At 34.9% G+C, this 16,872-nt stretch overlaps 1 long non-coding RNA gene across 10 annotated transcripts in view; it reads left to right on the top strand.

The window, feature by feature from the left end:
- Positions 1–16,872, top strand: part of LOC140695602 (uncharacterized) — a 280,415-nt gene that overhangs the window by 216,223 nt on the left and 47,320 nt on the right. For all 10 annotated transcript variants that reach the window (XR_012071271.1, XR_012071268.1, XR_012071266.1 and 7 more), the window contains one exon: positions 15,692–15,813. This is a non-coding gene — a long non-coding RNA (uncharacterized lncRNA). The remainder of the gene's footprint in view (positions 1–15,691; positions 15,814–16,872) is intronic.

Below are 16,872 nucleotides of genomic sequence, written 5' to 3'. Positions count from 1 at the left end.
ACAAGTATGTACCTTTTATCCTACACAGCAAAAGGTCATCAGTGCTATGAAAGTTATGTGAATTTCTATAACTAGCATTTCTTTCTCATAGTGAAATCAGATTTGTGGTTTCTTCTTTTCTGTTTATCACTTCACCAGTGTCTTAAAACTATGTCAGTGTTCACAGTTCCTCCTAATACCACCGACTGTCTAACCATCTTTCGTTCACACTCAGAGATGTGAACACAGTTTAAAAGAAAAAGTGCTACATTTAACGATCACCATACCTTAGATCCCCATGTACTTGTCTTCAGTGCTTTAGCGAAAACATAATGCCAGAGTTTTATGCCCCCCTCTTCCTGCCAGTGTCTCCTTTATTCCCTGCCTTGCTGCTTTTCATCTCAAAGATTCTTTAGGAGCATAACTAGTGGTTCCTTTCCCAGAAGGACCCGTCTTAGAGGACTGAGGTTTAGAACTGATTTAAAGAAGCAGAGCCTGTGGGTCAAGAACCAGTGGGTACTCCTGTTGGGGAAAGTTATTTCATCCTGCTCGAGTGGGGCGGACAAACCAGATTCTTTGGCTGTAGAAGTGAACAGTTGTGTCATCCCCTTCTCCTAGTAATGTTGCACACAGCGTGATCCGAGACAGAATTCTACTTTCTCTCAGAATCAGTTGCCTCATGCCTCTCACAGTGGGCAGTAGTCTGCCTCCAAAACTGGAGGGAACAGAACAGCCCTGGGTCAACATTGAACTTGTTGAAATGCTGTATCATTGAGCAAAATTGTTGCTGGTTGATTTTACGTGTTTCTCACCGCATAAATGGACTTCAGAACCTAAATTCTGAGTAAGAAGAAACAGATGATTCTTGTATGTTGCTTCCTTAGGCCCATAGCTCCCAGTGGAAAATGCTTTTTCTCTCCCTCTGTCCTTTCCTCTCTCTTTCCATTCCTTCCTTCCTTTTCTTTTTAACTAGGAGCAGTTGCATGAGGTTTATGGAAATGTGAGGATAAGTATGTGGGCCTTCCTCGTGTTGATTACTTCTATACACACTTTCATTTCTCTGACACAATTGGGCAAGCTGGGCTTCAGAACCGATTCTGAGAGGTGGCTGGTATAATTTTTTGGCAAAACAAAAGAGACCTGCTTGAACTTCTACCAAAAATTTATTATGTTTCCCCCTCTCAGCTTTATCTTTTTTCCTTAAACAATATCTTTTACATTTCCCCCTCTTTGACTGGAGATAGTTTTTATATCTCACAAACAGAAATTTGGATTAAAATATAAATATCTCAGGGAAAGTCAGTTTTTGACTTAGAATCATTTGTGCTGGGAATCAAAAATTACTGTAAGCCTTTGACCTAAAACAAAGAGGAAAAAGAGTTTGAGGTATGTGTATGTGTTGGGGTAGAACGGGCTTTTGGATGCTGGGGAGAATTCACAACTCAGGAAGATTAGAGACCAAGAAAGAAGCTGGACTTCCAACTTCATCTTTTTGCCCAAAGCCAGCTCTGTTCCTCTTCAACTGTGGATGCAAATAAAAAAGAGAGGCATTGAAAATATGCTACTGGCACAATCTTCTTTTCCATATTCCTTCGTAGTATGGTTCTCTATCAAGTTACAGGTCTAATGAGAAATTGCCTCTGCAACTATGGAATATGTACTAATGTTTTGGAATAATCTTTCTGAGAATGCAGGAAGAATACAAGCAATGGACAGTGTTGCAAATTAACTCATCTGAGTTTTTTGTTATGGGGATGGGAGGCAATCATACTCCATTCCTGCTGACAGAATTCTGGCTCAGAAATTATTGGCAACATGCCTTTTCTATATCAAATACAAGGAATGATTTGTTTTTTTTTTTCAGCATAAATGCCATAATAAACTTGCTCTGTGAGGAGAGAGATGAATGAAGCTTGGCGTTCTCTGGTTTATGCTCAGAGAACAGCTATACATTGTGTTTTATTTCTCTTGCTACAAAGTAAAATATGCAAGTTTATCTTTTAAAATTGCTCAGGAAATGACAATGAATTGCAAAAGATAACACAGGAATATGGAGGGAAGAAAATAGATGATGCACTGTTTTCTATTAATTAATTGAAATGTCTTGTTTCCCCCATAGGGAATAAACTAAAATATATTTAAATTTTCCTTAACATAAACCTTTATCAATGATCAGTAATTCAGTTCTTGTCTGTGTTTTTAATCCTCAGTGCAAGTTCTGGTGGTTTTGCTATCCAGTCTGAACCTGTCATCTTTGGGCTAAGGCAGTGGAAGACGCAGTTTTGCTCTGCTAAGCGCTCTAACAAACCTCCCCTAGTCTTTCATCAAAAGACTAAAAACAATCAGTGGCTTTTTTAGTTGTTATTGGGAAAAATCTGTAATGGAAAAATGACTATTCTGGAAGAAACAATATAGTCAATGCTTTATTCAGTTAGACTTATTGTTTCCTGATGGCCACCTGTGGTGTTCAGTAACACTCTATAAAATTAACATCTAAGATACAAAAGACCCCTAAGGAATAGTTTCCACAACAACAACAAAAAAGAAAAAACTAGCAAAAAAGAAAAAATGTGAGCTCAGGAAATCCTTAAGTTTAAGACTAGCGTGTTAGGAAATGTTTCCATTTTCAAATCATACCAGATAGGAAAAGCACAAAATTACACTGGCGGCATACTACCAAACTGAACCTTAGCACCCTACTCATTTTTTTCCTCTAAAATGCAGTACGAAATGGACTCATCTTTGTTATAGTCTTTAAAGAATTATTAGGCTTAATTGCCACAGTTCATAGAAATTTTAAAATTAGTAAGTGGTGCTTATCTCTCTGCAGTGCTCAGTGTTAATAAAACATGCTGCTCCATAAACACATTTCACATCATATTTGTCCATGATTATTTCATTGTTTTTCCAAGTACAGATGCCAAGAGACAAAGTGTTGCCGAATTCCTGTAATTACCAGCATTTTCCTTGGTTTGGGGCCATGAAGTATGTAGTCAATCTCTATTGTCTTCTGCCTTCGTCTTGAATCTGTCCCCAGTGCAGGAATGTCAAAAACACCATTTAGCTACACAGCCTGCTCAATTTAAAAAAAGGAAAATCACATTCAAGCTACTAATTAAGAAAAGAAGAGAAGTGAGCTGTGAATAAAAAGAACTGCCTTGAAAAAGGCTTTAAAGAGAAACTTGCAACTATGCTGCATTCAGGAAAGGAGTGACTCTTAGTTATCAAAGCGAAATTCTAAGATAGCACTTAGGGGCAAGATTTAAATAGCTCCTCAATATTTTAAAAACAGTCAAGTGAATGAGAATTCAGGTAATGTCCATTTCTTTTCTACCTTTAAAGGGGAGCTTAATTAATTTTTTTTTCAGTTATTAGACACTTCTTTTTCAAGAATCTGCTTTCATTCCTTTAAGATCATTTTGACAATTTAAAATGTGCATTCCTTTGAAAAAAGTATACCTATATCCTTTTATGCACAGATATTTGGCAAAATTGTCATAGAGTTGTCTCCGTGATAGAATAAGTCTTCTGAATGATTTATATCAGCAACTCTTCAGAACTCTTTAGCATAAACTATGTTTAATCACCATAGACATAGGATAAATGGCTTAGACAGGTGAGTAAATAGCGAACAGTGAAAAATTCGTCATCCGTTTAATGTTACAATATGGAGCTGCTACTGCACAAAGGTGGCTAAAAATGCCAGGTATAGGTACAGAAATGGAATCTAAGTAGGCTCTGTAGCCGTATCTACTTTGAGAGCAGGAAATTCGTCATGTGTCATGTTAGTCTCTCGAAATTACTTCTTCATTACTTTAATACTCTGCATATTGGTTGATCAAGAATATGAAAAGAGCAATATATTTAGCCATGATTTTTACTGATTTTGGTCTAACTGGGTCTACTTGTGCAGGATGAATACAGTTATACTAAACTCTTTGGACATCTTATGCTTCTTTGTTCCCCACAATGCTTTGAACATGGTAGTCTAGACAGTTGCCCTATTTCCACTGTTATTCCCCCAGAAATAAAAGATCCATTAACATCCTTCAGTAGTTCACTGTGTTTATTTAGGATCTCGCTCCTTCGATCGTAGGACCTAGCTCCAGGGGCACTTACACAGGTGGGCCACTAGATGCTGCTAGTATTCTTCTCACTGCTCAGTGTTCTGCAAAGAAGTCTTTCCCTTCCTGGGCAAGTCATCAGACATTAAAGTCTGTCTTCTCAAATTGGAGCCTTTTGGCTTTTACCCCTAGGAGTAGCTCGGTTGCTGTCTTTGGGCTATTCCTCATCTTGGGCAGGAGGAATTTGAGAAGGTTCAGTTTTTGAGACTTATCATCAAATGACCTTGTGGGATATTCCCCCAAGACCTAGTCCTTACCCTAATCCTGTATTTCCTCTATGTCTGCATTTCTGCCTTGGACTTCATGCGGTGGCCCTGAAGAGTTGGATTCTTGGCAGTTTTCATTCCCCCTCTTACCTTCACCTCCAAAAGACTGGAGTTTTACTTCTTAACTTGATTTGCACAGCTGGATTCCTGCCACCTTCTAAGAAATTGTTCCGCCTTCAAATTGCTGATAATTGTCTGAATCTTCTGGTAATTAAAATACAGATTCTATGCATATATTCAGTTAGTTCATATGAAAGCACAATATGGTTTGGTGACCAGATCTATACAAAGGTTTTCATGTGCTAATCTGGCTACCTGGGAGGGTGTCCTGTCTTTTCTGTAACCACTCCTTACTCCCATTCCCTCCACCAACCTATTTGATAGAGTAAAACAGATGAATATCATGTTCTTCAATATAGGTGATTGTTCTTTGCCCAGGGATATGGAAGTAGCCCCTTTCCTATTACAACATTAAAACTTTGGTTCTTATCTGAGTGAGTCATGTTCTGTTAAAATTAAAATTTTAATGTGTTGCTTATAATGATATATTATTTTCAAAAGTAGTAACATTTTGAGATTCTCTTAGTAAATAATATATTTTTGTTTTTGAAACATCAAAAGACAATTGAAATAAAGAAGACATCAAAACTTAATTATCCATGTTATTGTATGATATTTCTGTTATAAAAATATCTAAAATTTTAAATTATGTGCCAGTACTAAACCCTTCATAAGCAGTATTTCTTTTAAGCCATATAACTTTATTAGGTAGGTACAAAAGTAGGTACAATTATTCACTTCATTTTTCAGATAAGAAAACAGAGCAGAGAGAGATTGCTGAATTTGCCCAATGTCTCACATTTGACAAGTAGTGGGGCGTGAATTCAAATGTAGGTTTGATATTAGAGTTCAGCCTGTTAATGCAATGTATACCCCTTATTCTACTTTATTAATCAAAGTTGTTTGGAAGAATTAGAATAGGTAAAGTCCTTTATTTAAATATATTTAAATATATATCTGTGAAAAAAATCACAAAAAATGAGCTTTGTTGAAGTATTCGCTTTAAGTGTATATTTACTCTTTTCATATTGGGTCAGGCTCTTACACAGTCTTGTCTGACACACTGCATTGGAACTACTTGGTATGAAATGTCTATGAAGTTCCTAAAGCAAAAATCTGTGTTTAAGGAAAGGTTAGCATTTTGTTGGCAAAGTAACTCTCATGGATTACTGAGTTCCTTAGGAATCTGAATTTTGGTTAAATGAGTGGTGGTACTTCTGCAGATAGATTGTCTGCCTTTCACTTGTGATCCTTGCTGTCTCTCATTCGGGGGAAATGCACGGGTCCATTTTGTTCAATGTGGTCTCTGAAGAACAAATTTGATATGAAAAGCACTGAAAAAAATAAAATGATTGGATGCAGTAATATTTTGGATCTTTAAGAGGTCTCCTCTGATGTAGCTGGGTTTCATCTCAAGATTGCAAAGAGAGGGTTTCTCCCCTAATTCTGACAATAATTTTTCTTATTTAATTTAGTTAATAGGGAAAATAATTTAGGTTCTCATAGCTCAAAAATAACGGCACCTTTGAAATGTACTTCACAGCTGTGTAACAACTCCATAGGCTGTGAAGAGAATAGGAACATGTGCCCCTACAACGAATACTGAGCTTTACTGGGTGACAGTGAATTGCCTGGGATCGTTGGTTAGAGAAAAAAGGCTCAGATGTGGATTCTACCCTCAAGAATTTTTTTTTAAGTAAAAGAGACAAAACATACATAAAATATGAGGCAGAAAATTGCTAGGTTCCATGTTAGATAACATAGTGTGGTGTCAAAAGGAAGAAGACATTCTTCCACCTGAAATGATTTTGCAGAATATACCAGGGTTAGTGGAGAAGTTTTCAATAATATTCAAAATGCATGCATCCTAATTATTAGTAAGCGTAACAAAGAAAAAATATTGTACATAGCATGCACCATTGTAATAGGTTTTATAGACTGTGATGATGTCTTCGATTGCTTTTCAGTGTTTCTGTTTGCTTTGGTGAAATGCAAGCCTGATTTCTTAGGTTTGTATTAAGCAATGTCACTTGAACGTCCACAGCAGATCTCAAGTAAGAACTGGGCTCTACGTTTAGACTTATCGTTAACTAATCATGATAACGTTGTTAATGATCTTTGTGTGTCAGTTATTTTATTTCTAAATGTGGAATAGTTATTCCTTAATATCTTGGAGAGAAAATTGTGACACCTTGTAGGTAAAAGCTAAGATGAATTGTTCACATGGGAAGAAAGTCTACCAACGGAGATTGTTTAGGAAATGGGTGGGAGAGAAATAAGAGAGGAAAAGTGATTAAAATAAAAGGGGAAGAGGGCGCAATAAAAGCTATTTTATAAAAGCTATTTTATAAAAGCTATTCTCTGAAGAATTAAAGAGGAAACGGAAAACTTAGAATTTCTTAGGGGTGGAAGACAGATCCATCTTTCAGTGGACAGTCTATCAGGATATGAGCAATGAGAGATCTGCAGTTCCCACGTGGGTGTTATGTTTTAGAGCCTTGAGTATTAAGTCAAGAAGATGACCCTGGATAAACCATTTTCAGTGATTCAAATACCAAATTAAAAAAAAAAACAAAACCCATAGCTTTAGTCAAAATGACATGAATTATTACTGTCAAATTGATACTGGAAAAAAATTTTAAAACACCAATTATTTAAAGGACTGTTCTTAAGCAAGCAAAGAAGGAAAGAAAAAAAATAGTGTGTATATTTATAAATTAAATCATTTCTTGACATCCTCTATTTGTTAAAAAGATATTAAGAATTTTACAGTTACCTAAACATGGTTGAATTTTGAATGTAAAAGACCTAAATACCACATAGAAAGTGAGGCTATTCCATTAAATAAAAGTCAAAGAAAGAAGATAGTTAATTTATATATTTTATTCTAAGTATCATATTGTAATATATTGTAAAGTATTTTAAAAATAAATAACACATATTTAAGAAAGAAAGTGGTCATACTATAACAAAATGATTGTCAGAGAATACTTACAGTAGGTACAAATCCATTTCAGAAGAAGCAAACAAGAAACTTTGCTGATATTAGCCAAAGCTTGATAAAGGAATCTTTGGGTTCTAGTTGTTGCCACCTAGCTGTGTAATTACGAGCTAGTCCCTTTGTCCCTTTGAGTCATCTCTAAGGGGAAAGGGCCAGAGGATCATTAACCTCAGATGTCTGATTAGAAAGCTTCATTCTGAAAGAATATCCTCCAGTTGGAGGCAAGACAGACTGTAAATATAGTGGAAGCATTGCTGAAGTTTGCTATGACTTTTTAAAAACAGCTTTGTTAAGATACAACCCATGTATATAATTCACAGATTTGAATTGTATAATTTGATGTTTTTTGGTATAGTCACATACTTACGCAACCATCCCCACAATCACTTTTAGAACACTCCCCATTTTCCAACAACCCTGCCTTCAGTGCCATCCCTGGGGGACCAGTGTTACCTATGGTTATTGTTTTGCTTATTTTGGGAATTTCATATAAATGGAATCCTATAGTGTATGGTCTTTTGTGACTGGCTTTTTTCACCTAGCAAAATGTTTTCAGTGTTCACCCGTGTTGTACCATGCATGTTATCAATACTTCATTCTATTTTGTACAGATATGCCACATTTGTTTATTCATTCATCAGCTGATTGATGTTTAGGTAGTTCCTACTTTTTGGCTATTAGGAGTAATGCTGCTATGAACATTCTTGTCCATTTTTTTGTGTGTGTGGAAATTTCTGCTTTTGTTTTCATAACCACATTTTTATATCAGAAATTTTTAAAATATCTGACTAGTTTAAGGTGAATATACAGATTGAAAAGTGTGGCCAAGACAATAAAGGTTATAAACAGTATACATTTATGTTTAAAAGCATCCTGTTTACTGCATTGTCCTTGAGGAAAGTAGTTTCTCCAGGGTAAAATTTATAAAGGCATGAAATAGTTATAAATGTAGGTGTTTTTTGAGCTACTCAAATGACAGGCTGGATATTAATCTTTTTTGGTATTTATCATTGTGACTCTGTAGTGGATGATGATGTTGAAGTTGAATTCTATCATGGAGGAGATACCTAGTATAATTAAAAATGTTTTGCCAATAAAGTCAAGCTTCTGCTTCTGATTTCAGAGTATTTGAGCTTGTCATCCCTTGATAGTTTGAATTGTAGAGGTCATATTGTTGTACATCTGGCGTTTGGGTCTTCTAGGGAAGTTTGGTCTCCACAATACCAGGTGAATTTTCAACCTGTGATATATCTCTTTGGAGCAAATTAACTGGGAGTAGAAACCAGTGGGTGTATATTTTCTTGGTGCTGAGTGATTACTGAAAATAGACATGGTAGTGAATATAAATAAAAATTATTAAGAAAAATAAACAGTTGTCCTCTATTTAGATGTGGTAAACATATCTGTTAGAAGAGGTTAAAAAATTTTATATAACTAAGGAAATAAATGGGTTAATAAATTTCTGACTTTTAAAGTCAGCTAAATAAATAACTGAATGTTCTAATTCCAATATATATGTTAACATAAAAATACAATTTGAATTTAAATCTAAAGGCTATGATGCTTGGAAAATCTCTGAAATAAGTTTTTTTTTTTAACTTGTTTAGGAAAAAAATATTGGTCTTACCTTTCCATGCTTCCTTCAGATCTAGGCTTTGGTCCCAAATAACAATAATCACAAAATTTATAAGCATGCTGAGAAGAGCTTCCTGGATAAGTCCTAACAAACCAGTAAGCACATGTGTAACACTATGATTAGAATATTAAGCAAAACTCTGGAAGGCGCTTTGTTGAAGTCAAATTTGAAAGGTGTAAATATGCTTTCTATGGGATTGGATTTAAAGCATGTGAATTTACTCTTATAGTTCTAAGCATAAGATTGTGATTTGTCTTCCCTTGTCAACCATCTCAGACACAGAAACCATTTAGATTTGATTAAGCTTCTTAGCAACTTATTTTATTTAATTTTTGAGGGGGAGAGAGGGAACTTATTTGAAGTAAAAGAATAAGGAGTGCATGAAATGATAGAATTTGATGGATTTTAGAACATTTATAGAAGATGTAAGTTTAATAAAGATAATAAATAGAACTTTGCATACTAGTTTCTTTTGTTGAGTAAAAATGAGCATAGAATCTTACTTTTTCACTTTTTAAAATTTCCATTTTCATTTTCATTGCCTGATTACATGGGTTTATGGTATAACTGACTTGTTCTATGTGCGTTAGTACAATGATAATCGTAGCTGGAATGTCTACTAGGGTTTTACAACAAGCTGGGCACTGCTCTAAGTACTTTCAAATATATTATGACAACTTTTATCATCTAAACAAGTTACAAAAGAGATCGACTTTTCTCACACAAGGAAATCAACGTGCCGAAAAGTTAATTTCCTGAAGGTCACCATATAATAATTGTCAGAGATGGGATTTGAACTTAAGCAGTCTGATTTCAGAGTTAAATTATTAAAAATGCTGCATCTGGCTGGACAGGCTGTGGAGAAAAGGTGGGAATGCAGTTTGGTGCAGCCACTGTGGAAAGCAGTATGGAGATAGCTCAAAAGATTAGTAATGGACTTACCCTGTGACCCAGAATCCCGCTCCTGGGCATACATCCAGAAGGAACCCTACTTCAGGATGACACCTGCACCCCAATGTTCATAGTAGCACTATTTACAATAGCCAAGACATGGAAACAGCCTAAATGTCCATCAACAGATGACTGGATAAAGAAGAGGTGGTATATTTATACAATGGAATACTCTTCAGCGATAGAAACTGACAACATAATGCCATTTGCAGCAACATAGATGTCACTGGAGAATGTCATTCTAAGTGAAGTAAGCCAGAAAGAGAAAGAAAAATACCATATGAGATCGCTCATATGTGGAATCTAAAAAACAAACAAACAAACAAAGCATAAATACAAAACAGAAACAGACTCATAGACATAGAATACAAACTTGTGGTTGGAAAGGGGGTAGGGGGTGGGAAGGGATAGACTGGGATTTCAAAATTGTAGAATAGATAAACAAGATTATACTGTATAGCACAGGGAAATATATACAAGATCTTATGGTAGCTCACAGTGAAAAAAATGTGACAATGAATATATATATGTTCATGTCTAACTGAAGAATTATGCTCTACACTGGAATTTGACACAACATTGTAAAATGATTATAAATCAATAAAAAATGTTAAAAAAAAAAGCTGCATCTGGTTTTGTATATGTTAATAGTACAAGGAGTCTCAAGTTTTTTGTGGATGAAGATGAGTTGTGTAAAAATTAGCCCTAAATATAGATTCACTTGTTTGCCATATTTTTGTGTGTGTGATAGCTTTTCCTTTCCCTTAAGATTATTTGCCCATTTACAAAATAACAAAGCATTAAGTTCACTGTAAAGGAAATAGTTGTTCTGATTGTACTTTAGACAGAAGAAACCACTACAGGAAAATACATTGTTCCATCCAGGCGTTGCCGGTGCCGGTGTCGGATCTGGGAGTAGGGTTAACATTCCCAGTCCTGCTCATCACATGCCACTTCCCTCTAGGAATTAAATGCAGCATCCTTTACATTTGTCAAACCTAACTCTAAATCTATAGCTATGCTGTCCAAGTCTTCTAGAAAAATAGTAACCTTCATGGGACAGAGGAAACAAAGGTGTATCGTTTTTGTTTTAAAATTAGGCATTATAATATTTTAAATATTGCATAAAATATAATGTCAACATTTTTGAAGAAATAAGGCAAAAATAAGTCAAGCTAATTTGCTAAATTCTCCACAGTGCTTCAGTATCAGTGTCTTTTAAGTACATTTTTTCATAACAAATCTTCTGAAGAAAATGTCTTTCATCACTTCAATGTGTAGCCTAAAATTAAATATGATCCCTCCTAATATGAATTTCCTTTTAAATCAATACCGGGGGATTAGTTTCATTCATGTGAACTTTAGAAATGAAGCCTTATAATCACAACGTTTTGTTATTTTTCTTCACTTGAAATTCAGATTCCATTTTGTTTTCTTTTATCCCATGTCAGGATGCGGTGCCTTCAGCAATGACAAGAAGAACGTGGCAAAGGGCGAAAATTATATTGTTTGCTACTGTGTTTTCCTGTCTGATCACACAGGTTAATGAGGCCCCTTTAGGTAACGGAGGACTCCTAACAATAAAGTTTGGTGATTATATAAGTTCAACAGAATCAGTGTCAAACCGTGATTATAATATAGTGCTTTTTTTTTTTTCACCCTCCAAGGCATTTTTCTCTCTGTTTATGAAAAAATGACTTTGATGTGGTGTGATGGACTACTGGGTATTGACACCTTTTAAAAAACCTACTTTAAAATAGAAAGACATCTAACTATGACAAAACAACGAAGGAAAAATGAGAAAACATTGATTTAGTCCCTTGCATATGTATCTATTTAGGAAGGTTTCAATATGACTTTCTAAAACTCAGTATTAGCAATAAATTATTTATGTATATATACATGCACACATATATGTAAACTTATGAGTAAGCATTTACTCTAGAGCAGTGAATGAAGCACTCCTAGAAAGCTGAGGATAGTTTTCTCCGTTGTGATTTGAGACTTAGTGATGGTGCTGTAGGAAACGTTCTTCTGTGGGGCTGGGTTTACCTGTCTGGGGTTTCTCAAGGAATCTTGGTCAAGGCAGTTAATTATGCCGTGCAAGACTTCACCAGTGTGCAAAGAGCGTGCAGCCATTTGCTGAACGTTGAAACATTGCAGTGAAGGCAAGTGATCAAGTTTCTCAGCAATATCCATACCATGGAAGCAGTGTATGTTTGACCAAAAAAAAAAAAAAGAGAGAGTAGAAGATTAAAAACATGATGTCTTTATTAAAAATGACTGGAATATAAGGTCTTACGACAAAGAATTTATGACTTGGATTACTGTTTTACATAGTTCTGGCAAAATGTAACTACTTAAACACAATTATGTGGCTGCTCTGTCAATTCTTTCAAATGCATTTTTCTTTCTCTCTTTCTCTCATGTGCTTTGACTCCTTTGCTGTTTCACACAGCAGGCAGCTGAGATGCAAGAACCTTGTCAAAAGCATTTTGAAGATGGTTCTTGGTGGCCAGAATCCCTTTTGGCCTTTTAGGAGACAGGGGGATACTGTAGAGAGTTGAGGGGATTTAGAAGACGGAAGCTGTAAGTTACCAGTCACAAATACAAATGAACATTACTTGCCAAAACTAACTAATTAAGAAAAAAGAAGGAAGGAAGGAAGGAAAGAAAGAAAAGATGAAAGAAGAGAAATATTTGAATTTGATTCTCATCTCATACAAGCCAGATGACATGCTTTTTAAGGAAGATCCATAGCTTTGCAGTTCATCTGAATAACAAATGTCAATTAGGAATGCTTCATGAATAATACATCGAATATTTAAACTATACAGTGTTAGGAAATAAGGTGGCTGCAGAAGTAGTTGGCAGGTGTTTCTGGCATGTGTGAAGCTACCAAAATTGGGCTGTTGAGAAATACTGGTTTTTTAATAACTATGTATTTATTAGAAATTCAGGAAGTACTTAAAATATTGTTTGAACAATTTCACAACGTGTAAGTTATGTAGCAAAGCTTACATGTGGTAAAAACATGATGGATTAGAAAGAGACTTTACATCTTTAAAAAAAGGAAGATATTCAATTGCATTGTCAGAGGAACTATACTTATTGGAATCAGCGGCTGCTGACTTTTGCCTGGGGTTTATTCCAGATGTCAACAGGAAGGATAAACATAATCCTCAATTATTCTCTCTGCATCTACCAAATACTCAGGCCGAGGCCAGGTGCGTAACACGGAGAGCTGAGGGGAATGGAACCCTGCAGTCCCTTCCCCAACTCTTCAAAGCAGAATTAATGCGATGTTAATGGAAATGATTTCATTATGTTCAGAGTATTTCTTGAAAATTCAGGTACTGGGAAATGTTCATTGTTATGCTGTAGTTGAAAATGCATTTTACAGATATTTTAAATGGTATTGTTATTGATCTCTTGAAAATAACATTTGAGTACACTGCTGTAAAAAACAAACACAACAAAAAACCCTGGTCTTATCTATTGAGATTTTAGAACACAGTGATGATGAAGCTTCAGGATTTCTCGATCACTCTTTTTAGAGTGCACTGAGGAAGCACATTTCAGGAGCAAGAGTAACATCTTTCTAACGGTGTGGGACCTGATAGCAGTAAGATAATGTAACATTGACCAAGCACCCGACTCTCACAGGCATCAATTTGCATATGTAACGTGGAGAGGGGTGAGGTCCTTCCTGGCAGGTACTTTACCCACCTGAGAGGACCGAATCTCTGAAGGTTCAGTCCATCACCTCTTTTCTATAGTGACCTCCTGACTCTTCCTGGAGCTTCAACTTTCACGCCCTTATTTGTTACACTCACTGTAAACAGTGATGTTTTAAAAAGATTAGTCAGATTTTGTGAGAAACCACAGTGAGGTCCCATCACACTGAGAATAAATTCCAAATTTCCTAATATGACATAAAAAAGGTTTTCCATAATCTGACCCTTGTATAGCTCACCATCTTCATTGTTTCCCCGCTGATAATCTCTGCTCCAGTCAAATGCCTTTCTGGCAGTTCCTCAGAGGCAAAAGCACCTTTACTGTTCTGAGCCTCTTTACTTGCTCTTCCTTGTGCCTGAAATGCTCTTCCCTAAGAGGTCTTGTCAGAGCTCAGCTTAATTTCTTATTTTTACCCCCATGTTGCAACTCAGATTTTACTCTTTCCAAAGAAAATATTTCTAACCTCCCCTCTGCCCCCTAAAGTTGTGTCCTCTCCCATCCATCACTTTTTCTTTATCCCCTTTCCTTCTTCCCTTCCTTCCTTCCTTCCTTTCTTTCTTTCTTTCTTTCTTTCTTTCTTTCTTTCTTTCTTTCTTTCTTTCTTTCTTTCTTTCTTTCTTTCTTTCTTTCTTTCTTTCTTTCAGTATAGTCAGTTACAATGTGTCAGTTTCTGGTGTACGGCACAATGTCCCAGTCATGCATATACATACGTATATTCGTTTTCATATTCTTTTTCATTAAAGGTATTATAAGATTGAATATAGTTCCCTGTGCTATACAGAAGAGATTTTGTTTTTTTAAATCTATTTTTGTATATAGTGGCTAATATTTACAAATCGTAGGCTCCCAAATTTATCCTTTCCTACCTGCTTTATTTTTTAAAATGTTCTTCAACTTTTTTTTTTCAGTTTTACCTAATTTAAATGTACACATATATATACCCTATATCCTATCCTATCCTATCCTATTATCATTTATTGCGCTTGCATGCCACCTCCATGAATGCGGGAACTTTGTTTTGTTCATGTCTGTACCCACAGTACCTAGAACACTATGGATCACCGAGTAGAAGAAAATAAGAAATTATGCATTTGGGAGGTTATTTATAATGATTAATTAATCATCTATTCTTCTGTTAAAGGTGGATACTTTTCTTTCTTTTGGCAAAGTAATATTTACTGAGCAGAGATAGAGTCTACCTAAACTGTAGGTCTTGACGTTCTAGAGTTCACAGTCATGTTAATACTTTTTTTTGGACACCTGCATTTTTATATAAAAAATAGTCAGCTAATCCATTTTGTACTTAAGCTATTTCTCCTTTCCTGTTTGCTATGATGTTAAATATGACAGAGTTTGTGGCACTTGTCATGTGCCTTTGAAACATACGTGTGTGGGAAAGTATTTTTAAAAGGTCTTATTATACATCACTTACTTGTTATGTTATAATTTACTAGTACTTTATTAGGACTCATCTGTTGAAACTTGAGAAAGGATAATTAATTGCAGGAAAGTCCAGATTTTGGGATCCTTTTACCTACCATTAGAATAAGAGTTTTCACGGACATCATTAATTATATAGATTCCAAAGCATGGTGTAAACATGACGTTATCTCTTTTAAGCCTGGTGGTATGAAATTATCTTATTATGTTAACAGATTTATGACTTAGGAAAAAAAGTTTTATGTCATAGTTTTCTTTCTTCTTATTTTTAGAACACAATCTTTTAGAATGACTTACAAATTTATTTAAAGAAATAAACTAATGCTTTCTTTTTGATGAACTTTTATTATTTTTTTTTCCTCTTTCAAGAGGTTAGAGTAGTTGGATTTGGATGAAAAAAGGGAAACACGTTTTTCTGAAGTTCTTCCAAGTTCTTCAAGTTAAAATATGCAAGACTTATTGAAACTGCTTTTTAAATTTATATCCCAACATGTAGCATGGAAGGGCCACCATATGAGGACACAGTGAGAAAGTGGCTATCTGCAAGCCAAGGAGAGAGACCGCAGAAAAAACCAAACCTGCTGACATCTTGATCTTGGACTTCTAGCCTCCAAAAATGTGAGAAATAAATTTCCATTATTTAATTGAGTTAATCTGTGATGTTTGGCAGCCCTGGCAAACTAATACAATTACCATCGATTAATTTTGTCTACTACTGAATATCACATAAATGAAATCATACTCATTTTGTATTTGACTTCTTCCATCCAGTACAATGTGTTGGGAGTCATCTATGTTGTACATAAAACGTACAACATTGTAGTTGAGTACTATTTCACTGCATGAATAAACCACAACTTATTTATCCATTCTGTTGTGATAGACCTTTAGAATTATTTTTTCAATTTTTGAAAAATTATGGATAAATCTGCAATGAATAATCATTTATATTTTTTTCTTGTGGATATATGCTTTTACTTCTATACTGTAAATATGTAGGAGTAGAATACCAATCATAGGTAAGTATGTGTTTAACTTTCAAATAAAATGATAAGCAATTTTACAAAGTTACTGTACCACCTTGCACCCGCTGGCAATATGTAAGAATTCCATTTGTTTCACATTCTTGCCAAAACTTGTTCTTTTGAATTTTAGCCTGTTTAGTGGGTGTGTAATAGTAGGGATAGCATTGTGATTTTAATTTGCATTTCCCTCCTGATTACTGTTAATGCTAAATATCTTTTTATATCTTTTGGTCATTTGATGTTCTCTTTTTAAAAATTCCTTTTCAGGTCTTTTGATCATTTAAAAATTTGATTTGTTTTCATTTACATTCCTACATTGATTTGTAAAAATTCTTTACATACTCATAATACAGTTCTTTTATCAGATATATGAATTGCATATGTCTTTATGGGATAAATTTTAAGTTGGAAAAAATGATGAAATCTTTATCCCTGATGATACCAATTGCTGTTAAAGATATAGAACAATAGAAATTCTCACACAGAACTAACAGAAATGTAAATTTTTCCAACCGCTTTGGAAATATGTTTGTTACTAAGAATGAAATTTGACTATTCTCAAATTATATGACCTAGCATTCTATTCTCAGGTTTGCATACCCTAAATATATCCTTGCTTATGTACCAAAACATGTGTACAGTAATGTTCATA

Source organism: Vicugna pacos, chromosome 3 (assembly GCF_048564905.1).
Source record: "Vicugna pacos chromosome 3, VicPac4, whole genome shotgun sequence".
Lineage (NCBI taxonomy): Eukaryota > Metazoa > Chordata > Mammalia > Artiodactyla > Camelidae > Vicugna > Vicugna pacos.
The sequence above is the reverse complement of the archived record's forward strand: the minus strand, read 5'-3'. Positions and strand labels throughout refer to the sequence as shown.